Below are 15,270 nucleotides of genomic sequence, written 5' to 3'. Positions count from 1 at the left end.
TATGTTTTAAGAGACACATGAAACAAGGAGCATGAGGGCTTTGAGGACCATATTAATGTCCCAATTCAGAAGGGCAGGACATCTTGGAGGCATCCAAATCCATATGGAACACATAAGCATGGTAAGAACAGGGGAAGTAAAAACCATACAGTGCTGGGAAAAATATAAAGTAATGGATAGGGATGCCCAATATCTAGAAAGTAAGGAGACTAAAGAGCTGGTTTAGAAATTCTGCCACACAATTCATTGACTATGTTTCAGTGGGAAATATCCTGTTAGCAGACCAACAGTGGAAGACTTTCCACTTAAGCTGGTATACTTCCATGCAAGATGGCAATATGAAACTAGCTAATAAGGAGGTGACTCAATGTGTGAAACTTGATTGTCTCGCTGAGGACCAGATGAAGCCAAGCATGAAGAAGGAGGACAGGGAGATTGGGATCTAGAATGTGGGATTGAAGTTGATGAAGAAGGGAGGAAGAAAGTAGAACAGAGAAGGTGGTGATAGGAACAGATGTTACCTTGGTAACCATGGTTGCACTGGCTAATAGGGTGCAAGCAGGAGAATTCAAAAAAGGAGTACAATGAACAAGAGAAATCACCTGATGAAGCAATTGGATAGGAGGGTGCACATAATATTATTTGTTTGACCAATCCTACCTGAAGGCATCAACAGCCAAAACCTGTGGATGCAGTACAGGTGCCTAAAAGAGGAACAAAATGGTATTGAGACCCATGGCAAAAGCATCCAATTGAAAAAGACCCCATTGATGACAAAAGTTCCTAAAAATGAGAAGATCTAATACTCACTTTATTGGATAGATCTTGTCTGGGCATGAAAGACAATCCATGATTAGATTGAAAGCACCTGGTACATGACATGCAGTAGGGAGAATATGATTTGCATGGGTCCATTACAATAGATCCAATGTCTGAAAACACAGATCTCTGTACCAGGTTCTTTCTTGATGTTTAGTGTGCACCTCCACTCCAGAATTGTCCAAATGAATCAGCACCAGACAATGAAGAGCAAGAAGAAAGAAGTGATGTAATGCTCAGTGTACCACTACAAATTCAAGAAAATTGATATGTAAGATGATTCTACCTGTAGACCAATGGCCTGAAGCTTCCTTGTGATTGACCCATGTCCCTATTCTTGAAGGGATGTGTCTGTGAAAAGATGTAGTTCCATACATGAGGGAGGAAATGGCATGTCAACTAATATATGGGGTTTGTCCAGCCATCATTTTAGATTGTTTTGCAGGGAAGAAGGAAGAGAAATGGTGGAAGAAAGAAAATCTTGAGCAAGCTTCCATCGTTTGTGAAGCAATAAGTGACTGAGTCAAGAGGGCATGGTGAACTAAAAGTTTCATATAAAGGGGAAGGCAGAACATCACTGATGTTGGTGTCAAGAAAGACCCCTAAATGGACAAGATATTGAGTGGGTTGAAAGAATGACTTCTTCAACTTGATCAACTAGCCAACCTGATCTGCTGTAGAAAGAAGTTGGTGAGCATGAGTGATTGATTCCTGCTCACAAGGAGCCAGTCATCCATGTAATAATGAAATTGTATTCCTAGAGTAGGAAGATAATAAGCAAAAGCCTAAACTATGTGACAAAACACATAAGGATCTGAGGAAAGTCTGAAGGAGATGTTCTGAAATTGGTAAACCACTCCAAGATGGACAAACTGAAGATAAGGTTGAGACTGATGTACTATTGGAATGCAGAAGTAAACACTGAAGACATCCATTTTTGTCATCCACAATTCTGGAGAAAACACCCATCTCAAGGGGAGAATAATGGTTGAGGTGATATATTCTGGTAACTTGCTACCAATCCCAGGTTTTCTTGGGGTAATGAAAAGACAGGAATAAAAAAAACAAAACCAGAAGACTGGCGAAACAGTTTGATTTCTCACTGAAAAGCAAATCTGACATTGCCTGTAAGAAATGCTGTCATTTCATGAGCTCTTGAGAAGGAGGAAAAGAAAGGAGGCAAGGAGAAACAAGAGGTGAGGAAGGAAACTGCAAGATGAATCCTTCTGGCAGAACTTGTATCACCTAATGATCATTGATGAAGGGATGCTAACAAAGAAGTAACTCCAAAAGTCGAGCTCCTACTAGACCCAAATTCACAGGTTAGTCACTGGTACCAGTGGTGACTGATGTTGTCATCAGGAAAATCAACAAAAAGAAGCACATCAATTAGAAGGAATGGGCATTACTTGGGAGGATGAAGTACAGAAAACTGCAGTAGGTAGCATGAGGCTCTAAATGGGGCAAATGGGCTACAAAATTCAAAAGGGTTGATTGCTGGTGGGCTGTATCACTCGATGCTTGTTAGTTTCTGGGCCTGTATCAAAGAGATAACAGCTGAGAAAATGTATAAGATGTGAGACTCAACCCAATACTGTGTCCCTATCTGTAAGGTCACAACAACAATGAAACTACGTATGTAAAGCCAGAACTGAGGTCAAAATAGAGGCTAATGTGGAGGAGAGAAGACTAAAGGTACCTGCAGAAATCTCCTCAGGAATTCTGTGGAGAGCCTTCAATATGAGATATGTGGAAGAAGGACACCACAGAATAGTAGTTAGGGTAAGAGTATTGGGCATGAGGAAGACTAGCATTAGAATTAAGAACCACACCCAAATAGGTAGCAATTAACACAACAACTGATGATCTAAAACTAGATAGTCCACACAATGGTAAAAAAAGGAGTATTGATCAAAAGTTCTTGCATGATTAGGCATACTGATCTTCCCACTTAATTGTGAGACAAATTGATCTGCATGTAACCAAATATGAGAAGAAGGAAGAAATAACAAAAATGGTTGAAAAGATTGCTTATGTAATAAAGAAGGAATAAGAAATAGGGAAAGAGATAAAACATCTCAAACCTGAGACATAAAATATGTGAAGACTGAATTAGGATGAAATGGTTTCTCAAGCTGCAGTTGGGAAGGAATAACAAACTTTGGAGGTGGGAAAAGATCAAAATCCTCATCAGTCTGAACAATTTCAGCCAACTCAGAAAGAGCATGGGTGATGTTTAGGGACAGAGGTTGATCCATTTAGCATTCAGTCTCTCAAAGTAAAGAAAACAGAGAGATCTGCCATCAAGCCCCTGCACCCAAAGTCTAAGAAAAAAACACTGGTTTTTGGTATGCCTCCAAAAGTGATAATGTGAACTTTGGAATTCATAACTCAAGAAAATGTTCACAAATTGCCAAGTGCAGAAATACAGCAACAATAATGAACTTATATAAAAGAAAATAAATTCAAAAAGGAACCACTTGATGTGGAAAAGAAATTGTTTGTCACACAGGAAGCACTAAGCATTCAAAAGATGTCTGAACTTAGATGCTGCCAACTGAGAAGTGAAGTTTAATTATAAAATACAGAAGGAGTCGCATGCATCACATGAGCATGTCATGCTACTATTGTCTAAGAGATGATGCATCGTGATTTGCATGACAGACATGATATAATATAGTAATTCCAGAGGGGAGCATAAGGCTTGCATAAAGAAAAGGTTCACATATAGATGGCAACACCGAATGAGAATAACAAATCTTGTGAAAGGAGGTAAGTATTGTATTGGAAATGGCAGATACATAAAAAAAAGAATTAAAATATTGTGTATCTATAATTTGTTATTATATTAAGTACACTAATTTTCTATCTGAAATATACAATGTTACCTCTTGTTTTAATTTAATTAATTTCAAAAGATCCCCCCACTAGTACAGCGGTATGTCTCTGGTTTTACAACACTAAAATCAAGGGTTCGATTCCCCTTGGTGTGCTGAGCAGATAGCTCATGTAGCTTTGCTATAAGAAAACACACAAACATACAATTTCAAAAGAAGTGCATGATTAGATTTTTTTAACTACCTTTGTTTGCTAGACCAGTGATCAAGACAAATATAATTCTGTGAAAAAAACACTTTCTAAGGGACCATCAATACAGTAAGTAGGATATATTCTCCTCATCTCCATGAGAGTTATACAGAAAATTGTGTATCTGTACAGCCAGCTGGATAGTTCTAATTTTGTAAAGTAAGATGGATATGGCTCTATGTGTGTGTAAAATATCTCATAGATGTATATATATATTTTCTGCAAAGGTTAGAGTCCCCCAGTGGCTCAGTTGTAAGTCTAATGGCTTATAACACTAAAAATTGCACTGTGTAGCTTTGTACTTAAAAACAAAAAACCTAAAGCATTAGTTGAAATTCATTTTCATGCAATATTTATGTTTGATTTACTATACACTTTAGATGGGATTTATTTTTTATGGTTTGTGTTAGTTCTTTTTGGAAAAGTAAAGGTGAAAACTTATGGTAACTTTTGTCAACATTTAAACACTTGATGTTGTTTGTCTATATTCTGAATAAAACAAAATTGTATTTGTAGAAACAAATGGTTGATGTTTCTTTTGTCTAACTTAACATCAAATGAATGGAGGTAGTTTGTGGATTTGATAATTAATAGTGTCATTTACTTAAATCTAGTCCAAGGTTTCAAACATAAATTAAAAAGAAAGTCTATGAAAAATTTTTAGGATTTCTACAATTATACCTATATAGAAAATGATGTGAAGATTTGAAGGATTTTCTAACAGAAACATATTAATATGCCATCATTTAAATTTCATAATCAGAAATGTATGGGCTTTATAATACTAAAAGAGTTTAAAATATATCTTGGTATATAGTTTTTCTATTGCTCTTCTTACTGTATATTAGTTTGCAATGTAAATAGTTCAAATAAAAAAAAAAACTTATATGCTTTAGGTTTGTTTGTTTGTGAATTTTACACAAAGCTACACAAAGGCTAATTGGGCTTACCATATTTGTTTTGAATTTCGTGCAAAGCTACCTGAGGGCTAGCTGCCCCCAATTTAGCAGTGTAAGATTAAAGGGAAGGCAGCTAGTCATCACCACCCACCGCCAACTCTTGGGCTACTCTTTTACCAACGAATAGTGGGACTGACTGTCACATTACAATGCTGCCATGGCTGAAAGGGTGAGCATGTTTGGTGTGATAGGGATTTTAACTGATGACTCTCAGATTACGAGTCAAGCACCTTAACCACCTGGCCATGTATTAGGTAAAAAAATGGTTATAGCAAAATAAAAGGTTTTTTTTTGCATTGTTTATTTAATTTAGTTTTATTGAAACAAAGTGTTCCTAAACAAGTTACATTATTAGAAATTAGAACAAACATACAATTTGAAAAGAAAAGGAAAAAAAAAAGCACTATCACCAAATTTTGCTCTTAAAGGATGAGCTTCAATTTGGCAATTAAAAGACTTGTATCTGATCGGTGTTCATCTAAAGCTAAAATTATCACAAAAGTGTCATTTTTGACAATAGAATTACCTTTTTTAGAGAGATATCCTGCAAGACATGATGAGTTCTTACATTTGTCAGGATTATTAATAACAAAAGGACACAATACCATACATATCAGTTAAAAATTAGCTAAAAGTCATAGTGCATGTAACAAACAATCAGAAGACCTGAAAGTAGAGAAACTTCTTTTGACATATTTGTGCACTTACTTCAGTCTCTCATTGTTTTAAAAGATGCTTCTTGTGGACTGCTTCACCATTGTTCATCTCCATCAGCTCACCATACAGCAGTCTAAGCTTCTCTGTGTCCAATTCATAGCAAATAACTTCATGCTCAACATTGAGATTTGCACCTGGTTTCAAGATGTTGAATGGCTTGATGATGGGTGACCACTTTTTGTCAACAGGGAATTTTTGAGTGAGAAACTTTGAATGTTATTCACTGATTTCCTTCTTGACTGTGAAACTATCCTGCCTGTTTTTGACAAACTTGCAGTGTAGCTTGCACTGCCATATCATGATGTGACGCTTCTCATCCTTCAAGTACACTTGTCAATCTTCCTCACTTTGCTTCATTTTCTCTTTCAAAGTAGAAACCTAACCTTCTGGCTGTAGTGACCCTTTTAATGAACCAAGCTTTTTCATCACTAGGAATATCAGCCTATCCACTTCAATCATGGTTAAAGAGTCAGATTGAGATGTTGTTGATACTGAAAGAAGTCAGCAAGTGGATTAGTTATAAAGCCAGCCATTCAAAGTTGTAAATGTTTGTGAGGAAGTAAAAAATTCCACTATCTGACTTATTTTCTAAGTTCTGAAAGAGCAAGATGAGTGTGAACCATGAAGATAAAATGGTGTTGAAGAGATTGGAAGTTAATTTAGTCCATCTCACTTCAAAACCCTTAACAACTTCCACAGATGAAGAATATGTGAACAGTCATAACATGGAACTCATGAGAATGGAGTCCTGACTTATGAAAAAATGAGTACATAATAATCAACTGTTGGAAAGTATTACCTCAACAACTGTGTCACTCATCCAATCCAGTTTGGACCTATGCACTGAATACCAAATCTTTAGGAGGGCAACAATTCAGCATCTGCATTGTCTGTCCACATGAATTCCATTATGATTTATAGACTGCTCTTCTGTCCAGTGTTAGCACTTGATATATCTGTAATAAGTAAAGACTTCTGGGTGAAGATTTGTACAAAATCCTGTTTTATTAATATGTTCAAGCATGCTGACACTGTAGTAACACACAAACCTTTTGAACTCAAGCTCACCAGTGCCAAGAAAGTACAACTTTTTCTTTCCTGTATTTGTCACCACCTTCAGAGTTAAATATATTCTGTCAGTTTGGGTCCTATCAACACTGCCATCACATCAAAGAGATACTACATGAGTCTTTTTGAACATCTCAGATGTCATACTGAGCATCATATTCCATAAATTCTTGATACCTTCTTGGAAGGAGCTACTGAAAGTTTTGACTTTGGTCTTCTTTAGTTCATCACCATTCATTTGGAAAGAATTTACAATCTCTGCTACTTCTGCTTGACTCAGAAATTAATATGCTGATAATGTTTTTTTTTTTTTACATCTTTGTAGTATTTATATCATGACTTTGTTGGCTAGTTTCTCATTTGCTTTCAATGCTGTTCACTCCATTTGGCTAGACTATGCTACTTGCACTAAAGTAAATTATTTCAGTTGGAATGCTTTCAGAGATTCTTTATGGTAAGCACTCTTTATGTGATTACATTCTGTATCTTTCCAAAAACTGTACTGCTCTCTTGGGCAAAAACTGGGAGTTTGGAATTTCTAGTAAACAGCTTGACAGTTTCAAGATATTTTTATCAAAGCATACATTGAACACACTGATGACTTTCTTTATGGATATGAAACCTAGAGATGTATTTTGAGGACTTTTGTCCTCATGATACAACAGATTTAGAAATTATATTTTGATGATATGTAGAAGCCAATGAGTTAATGTTACATGGGAGAGGCTTTACTGACTTAAGGTTTGTGATACTATCTCCAAGGGCTGAGGCTTTAATGACACTTACTGTGTGTGAGGCTTCATTATTTTTGTCTAATCATTATTGCATGAAGCCACTGAGAATTGGAGACATAGGCCTTTTCTTCATATAGATCACACTGTACAACAATAATAAATGGTCTATACTCCTAAGCATTTATTCTTGTTAATTTATCTGGGTTTACAAGTATATAACTGTTTACAAAGTTTAAAAGTACATTAATGGTATTGAAGCAAGAAAAAAAATCCTTTTGCAATAAAAAAGTGAACTTTTTTCTGAGAAATAAGTGCAGATGTGTGAATTATAATAATATATGTATATCACCTTCAAAATATCAAAAATATATGTAAACTCACTTTGTTTACAAGTAACAGCATACTTAAAAAATATTTCAACTTTGATGCAACCACTTACAAAAAATAGACAACAACTGATGTAGTCAAACAGAACATCATTAAAATTGTTGTTGTATTTGTATTATGTTACATTAAAGTGATTGGACAATTCAAATAAAAAAAATCTTAATAATTGAAATTTAATAAAGATATTGGATACAAATGTTGTCTGATTTGCCCCAGTTTACTCTATTATTTTAGCTTAAGATTGCAGCTTTAATCATTCATGCCTAAATAGCTGCTCTAATTCAGTTACAAACATAGATTGAAGTCGATGTGGGTTCAAATTTTAAAATTCAAATCACTTCTAGTTTTGGCCGCAAGTATGGTAATGGGTGTTATTTTGGATATTTGTACTGTTCTGAATTTTCCTTAGGAAAAATTATGGTTCATTGATGTTTTTTCTGGACTATGAAAAGAAATATATTGAGATGATAATTACTTTTGCACATTATGAAAGAGTAGAAACACTGGTTTACCTTAAACTTGACAAGTAATAAGTTTATGACTGTTAAGACAATAAAATTAAATTGAATATAAATTTAAAATCACACCAGCTAAAATGATAATGACGGTCTGTAGACATTTCTTTAGCTGAACATATTTTTTTCATAGATCATATTATTATTGGAAGAATTACAAAATATTAAACAAAATAATATCTGCAGGGATTTTTAGAAGGATGGTATATAGTAAACTCAAGTCCTGTTCTTAACTTCCTTGCTGAAGTATACAAGGTATTTATTACCATCCAAAGACAAGTTAACAGATGGAACTATTTAGGGTTAAATATAGATGTAATTTCCACAGTTTATCATACCATTGAAGATGACTGCCAGTGATATTCAAAATGTTGGGTTGTCATTCTTCATTTAACTGGTATGCTTTGTAAACTTATTTCCTGTTATTTATAAACTTTGTTCCATGATTACAGAAAGGAGGCACCAAATCAATGTTATAGATCTGTTGGTGGTTTAGTACAACACTTTCATCTAAAGTAAACTAAGAAAAAGAGGAAAAGAAAAGAATTGAGGTTAGTTTTCTGTAGTTTTACCTGAAAATTCAATTGTGTTATAGCAGATAGTTTGTCAAGAAATATGTTTTAAACTATACATATGTCTGATATGAATAAAAATATGATTTAGTTATCAGTCATTGTAATTACTTGTATTCTGAGAACAGTAACTTTTACAGTATTCATGCCTATTAGAATTTAACGTCTTTGCTGTATTAAAGTATTCTTGGCATGAATTTGTTTATAGAGAGCTATGTTAAGACCTCATATAGAACCATATTTCTGTGCACTTATACTGGCTTTAGATTGTCAACAGTTTATATCCTTTTAAGCCCAACTCATAACAAAATATTTACTTTCGGGTTCATAAAGTGATCATTACAACTATATGAATTTTATGTAAGTTAAAACTTCTATTGTGAAATCAAAATTTTTACCAAACACGAGGAGATATAGATTTAATATAATTTAACCTTTTTGCAATGTAAGGTATGTAACCTTACTTAAAGGTGAATTTTCAACAAATTTAATAATTGCCTTAGAAACTGTACTTTGATTAGGTATAATTCCTGTGAGGTTGCCATATTTTTAAACACATTAGTTTTTGAGTAAAAAATGAAACAAAATATGCGGGTCCTCAAATTCAAGTTCCTCTCGGTCGTTCGGCTGTTTCCGTGACGTTTTACAACTGTAACATAATAGTTGCCAAACACGCTTCACTGTGCGTCAACCAATTTGTTCCTTTCAGTGCTGGTATTATATGTAAATCTATCTACACCTTGCACAAACATACAGAATATGTCATATAAATTATACATTTATGGTAAATATTAAATTAACTATTCAGACTGCTACATCTAGCTTGATTTTATAGACAGAATTATGATGTATAATTGAAATTCATTTTGTTATGAGTCATAAATACCCGCTACAATGATTGTGGAAGGGCCGAGTATACTGACTCGCTTAGTTCTCTACTGGCCCAAGAATTACTTCATGTTGGTTCACACCCTGTTCTTGCTGATATTCAAAACCGACTGAACCATTTCTCATTGACATCTACATCTATCAAGTTTTTCTGGATACCAGGCCACATTGGTATTCATGGGAACGAGCTTGCAGACACGGCAGCTAAATCTATCTGCTCTGGTACTATCATCACTGTGCCTATTCCATACATGGACTATGGTCCTGTATTCAAGGCTCAGCTCCATGCCAGCTGGCAATCAACTTTGAGTGAGTAACTCAAAAACAAGCTTTTCCAAATAAAACCCTGTATTGGACTTTGGCTGTCTTGTTTCTGTAAGGATTGAAAAGAGGAAGTTGTTTTAACTAGACTATGCATTGGTTACAGTTTTCTAACTCACTGTTTTCTTTTATCTGGAACTGATACACCAGTGTGTAGTCTATGTAACACTCAAATCACTATAAGCCACATTTTACTTTATTTTTATATGTATTATTGTCAAATACAGATCAATTAAACTTTTCCACCTGGAGATGGCTATTTTGAATATCATGATCTACTAAGTATATCAAATATCATTAGTTTTGATTTTGATTTCTAGTATATTATTGTAGTTTTATTTTAAAGAATATTTTACACTGTTAGCTTAAAATATATATATATATATCTAGGACTAACCTAGCTTTCACAAGATGACTGAGCCTCTTGAGATGATATTGGACTAAAGTTCAAAAATATTGTTAACAGCAAGAGTACCAAACTGATTAAATAATGCATTCTAATCTTTATAAGTTTATATGTAAAATTTATTCATTTAGCTATGAGCAGATTGATTTGGAGGTTGACTCTAAATATATAGCCAACTTTGATTGGAAGTTATTACTAAATGACACCATGTATATTCTAAATGTAATTAAACAAGGTTATTATCAGTATATGTGAATACATTTGGCGTTAAAACATAGTTTATAATTTAATGTGTATGTTACTGATCTCTTCTTAATTTCAAAAAGAAATGTTTTAAAAATTCTCAGACATCATTTCTCTGTAACCCAATCTTAGCTTTTGTTTCTTCCTTTCAGTATTTTCTAATGCCATCAAAAATAGGTTACCACTACAATATCCAACAGACTTTAAATAAAAAAAAAATTGAATTTCCCACCATTTTGATTTGCTGAGGTATCAATAGATTTGTCAAACCATTGGAAAATCTTCTCCCTTCCTGTCTGATTTTTGAGTTTCTTTGATAATTATCTTTACATGGCTGATGGGTATGCTTTTAACCAATAGAAACAACAGATTCTTCATTAAATAAATCTTACAGGTCATTTTTTTAGTTTTCCTGCTGTCAAGCAATGCTTATCTGATATTTATGGTTTATAATGATCAGATGTAACTGTGCTGAATGCTAAAATTGTTTTTAATCTATTTATAGCTTATTAAAAAAATTATACTAGTATCAAGACACTATTATCTAGTGACTAATGTATTTTTGTATTTTAAAAAAATATTTTTAAATTACATTAATTCCCTTTTTGGACACCCAAATGTTTAACACTCAATGAAGTTTAAGGAAGAATATTTTCAATTTTTACTTCAACGCAAACAAACTTGAGTACACAGTAAGTGCTGACAATCCATGTTTTTATGCATATATTTTATTTATTGTTATAATTTTTAACAAAAGTAACCAACAAGTAACAAAATTTCAGTGGAATGAAACATCTAAGATTTAATGACCTGAGAATATGTATTACACCTCATAATTGCTTGTTGCTTACTCATTTCTGTAAGAAACAACTAGTAAACTCACTGTAATTTACTACCTGTAAGGATTATTGCTCCAATTGGGTACAAGGTACACAGCAATAAAACCATAAATTAAAAGGAACAGTTGTGAAAAGGTTAACAATTGAAGCTGTTAAGATAAGTAGTTTGTAATGCTTTAATTTGTACTACAGTCAGTGCATAAGAAAAATAACGAATTATTTAGTTTATCTCATATTTTTCAAGTTTTCATTTCATAATGATGATTTCACAATTGTTCATGTTTTAAAAAATAAGAGATGAAATAAAAAAATGAACTTGATATTAATTTAGGTGGTTCTATAGGTTATGTAAATGAAATATATATAAACTATAAGATGGAAAAGTCTTTTTATTCTTAGCATGAAAGATCACATATCACTCAGGCTAACTCGGTAAATATTTCATAAATTCACAGACAACAACAAATCTTTATGAAAGTGTATTATTAAAAACCTGATTCTTTTTTCTTCAACAGATTTGTAATGTTTGCTAAAAGTTGGATAGATTTTGTGAAGATACATATTATTGTGTGTAGTTTCACAGTTAGGGGCTGCTGAATTTGACCAAGCTCACAAACAAATGTTTAATCACTGCTAGTGATTAAATATACTTTGCAGGTATCCATTACATAATATAACAACATCTAAAATAACTTTTAAAAGTAAAGTTCAAAATGTAGTTATGTTTTGAATACCAGTTGTCTTAAAATTGTAAACATGTTTTATAAACACTACTTAAAAGTATACACATATTACTTGTAAAAACTGTTCATGTAACTTTTCTAGAGGAAGATATAATGTCTTCAAAGCATCAGCATCGACAACAAATTCATTGCATCATTAAAAGTCAGTTACAAGAAATGACAGAAATTGAAGTAGAAGCAAGATGCAGATATAAAAGGACAGTAAAAACTGGTTTGTGAATATTCTGTTATTGTATTAAAGTTATGTTTGTGTATTTTAAATAAAAAAGGTATTTTCTAAAAACAGAAAATATAAAAAGTTTTAACAAATATTTCTTTGTAAACAATTAACTCTTTCATGATAAGAACACCAACAAGATATAATAAAAACTTAAAACTGAAATTGGCTGTAACATTTATAATTAAATACAGTCATTCTCTCAGAAATATTGTATTTATAAAAACATAGAATCAATTATGTTACTAAGTAACACTTAAGTAAATTGTAGCAATGACCATCCCACCCCTTATTTCAAGTTTTATAAACAGTTCTTAACCAACCTAATATTCAGTGATCCTGGCAAAGTGTATTTCAGATTTTCCCACTATATCTCAAATTCATATATATTAAAAATTCAGTGTTATTGTGTAAAAGTTGATAAAACATGTCAACAAGTTTAACTCATTTCTGTAAGTTCTGTTTCATAAGCTTTTCAAGACCTTGAACTTAAAAGCAGAACATTATTTTACAAAATCATTTTACTACCACAAAGCTATCAAGTTGTGGATACCATGCCTTTGAAAATAATTCAACTACGTGCTACCTTCAACTATTTCACATTGTTGCAATAATTTTCCTTTAACAGTTTTATTCTCTTCTTTGAAATCAGAATCATCCTAAATTTAAGAAATTATGAGCTGACATGTTGTTTTGAATACTTTAGTTTCATATTACTTTGAAAAAGTAACATCAATATTGTGTAATGGCTGGTATTTTTTTTAATTTAATAATATTAAAATAATTGGATTTTTTACATATGTTTATTTATTACAAGCACATGATTATCTTGGAGAGATCAGTTAATTATTTTTTCACTGACACTTCACTTATTTATAAACAAACACATACTCTTTTTAAATGTTCAAATGTATATAGAAGTTGAAATGTTTCTTTGGTTACTTTGTCCTACATACTTTTTCCATTAGTGCAAGAAATTTTGGGTCTTCTAATGTATCAAAGCTATACTGTGTTATTACTTTTGTATGTTTAACTTTGCTTACTTTATCCTTTTGGTCTGTTTCCCTCTTAACACTGCAATAATTTTTTGATGAAATGTTTAGGTTAGTCTGTTCATTTTTTTTATTTTTCTCATAAACACATTCAATGTTCAAGTGACCAACATTTAAATTACTTTTTTCCAAATTTTCAGCACCTTTCTGTGGTTCGTAAACACAAGAAACTGTGATTTCTGGAGTAGCATCTGAGAAGCTACTACTCTGTCTACGAATTTTCACCTTATCTGGAATATCCAGTGTTGAGTCCAGAGACATGTGAGGAAAGGTAGACTGTTCAACAGCACATTTTGGTTGTGTTAAGTCTTGTGCTGTATATAAGACCCTTGCAGATTTTGTAAAGGATGCTGGTTGTAACTTTTGTTTTTCTGTTTTCATGTCTATGAGAGGTGTATTTTTTTTTATGTTCTGCATTACTTTCTTCCCTGGTGCTAGGTTTACAACAGAGGTATGTTTTGAGGCTCTTAGTGTTTTATGTTGGTCATGTGGCTTAGTAATTTTTGTGGGCCTTGTGTTTTTCTTCATTACTGGTTCTAGCTCTCTTTCAAGGGTTAATGTTGAATAAAGTTCTTGAAGCTTTTCATTAACTCTCTGATGGACACTTAATTGTTTCTCACGGCTCTGCTTAAAACATTTCAAGCGAAATTCACTCCTACGTTCCACTTTCTGTCTGTCACTTTCTAAATCAGCAAGTACCTTCAGTAGGTGTTTTCGTTCCCATGGATTTTGAGAAAGTATTACTCGTGGAAGGCTGGACTTTGGAATAACAAAATCTTCACGTTTCTTTTTGTCAACTGACATTTTACACTTAACACATGTATTCAGCTATGGAAGTTTAGGTACTCCTGAAGAAACCTTCCCCAGGGGTAAATGTTGGGGGCTTATAATGCTAAATATCAGGTTTTGATTCGCATGGTACAAACAGCACAGAGAAAACAATGTTTGGCTATGAACTTAACAAAAAAGAAATTTAATGAAAAATTTGATATAGGTGTTCAAAAACCAGTCTAAATAATTAATGTTACGTTAACCTCTCAGTAATGACAAGTTTAAAGTAAATAATAATAATTTAACAACTATGTCGATAACTAACAGATTTCCTGGAAAGCAAACACATTTTTTTACTTACGTGTTCTTGTATGTTGCATACATACGAGATTTTTGCTACCGAAATCAAGCGGATGTTAGTGTATTTATGTTAGGTATCGGTTTCTATGGCTACGTGGATATATATATATATTGAATGCACGTCTCTTTAGGTGTCGCCATCTACGGGAATTACAAAATAATATTGATGCTTGCCATTTCGACCGTGAAGGTCAATTCCACTATTCATTGGTAAAAATTTGTTTCTTTTGAATTTTGCGCAAAGCTACTCGAGGGCTATCTGCGCTAGTCGCCCCCAATTTAGCAGTGTAAGACTAGAGGGAAAGCAACTAGTCATCACCATTCATCGCCAACTCTTGGGCTATTCTTTCACCAACGAATAGTGGGATTGATCGTCAGATTATAACGCCCCGACAGCTGAAAGGACGAGCATGCTTTGTGTGACGGGAATTCGAACCCGCGATTCTCGGATTACGAGTTGAGTGCCTTAACCACCTGGCCATGCCGGGTCTAGATAGAAGGAGATGCGAGCCGTAATGATAATGTCAAGGTGTTTTTAATACTTCAGACAATTCAGTGCAGTTTTCTTACGG

General features: G+C 33.2%; 1 long non-coding RNA gene across 1 annotated transcript; it reads right to left on the bottom strand.

Annotated features, from left to right (window-relative positions):
- Window positions 1-7,564: 7,564 nt before the first annotated feature.
- On the bottom strand, window positions 7,565-14,814 carry LOC143249342 (uncharacterized). The gene is made up of 2 exons (XR_013027737.1): window positions 14,700-14,814; window positions 7,565-10,119 (listed from the first exon to the last, which is right to left on the bottom strand). It is a non-coding gene; the product is annotated as an uncharacterized LOC143249342 (long non-coding RNA).
- Window positions 14,815-15,270: the final 456 nt, after the last annotated feature.

This window comes from Tachypleus tridentatus, chromosome 4 (assembly GCF_004210375.1).
Source record: "Tachypleus tridentatus isolate NWPU-2018 chromosome 4, ASM421037v1, whole genome shotgun sequence".
Lineage (NCBI taxonomy): Eukaryota > Metazoa > Arthropoda > Merostomata > Xiphosura > Limulidae > Tachypleus > Tachypleus tridentatus.
Note: the sequence above shows the minus strand (reverse complement) of the source record. Positions and strands in the feature narration are given on the sequence as shown.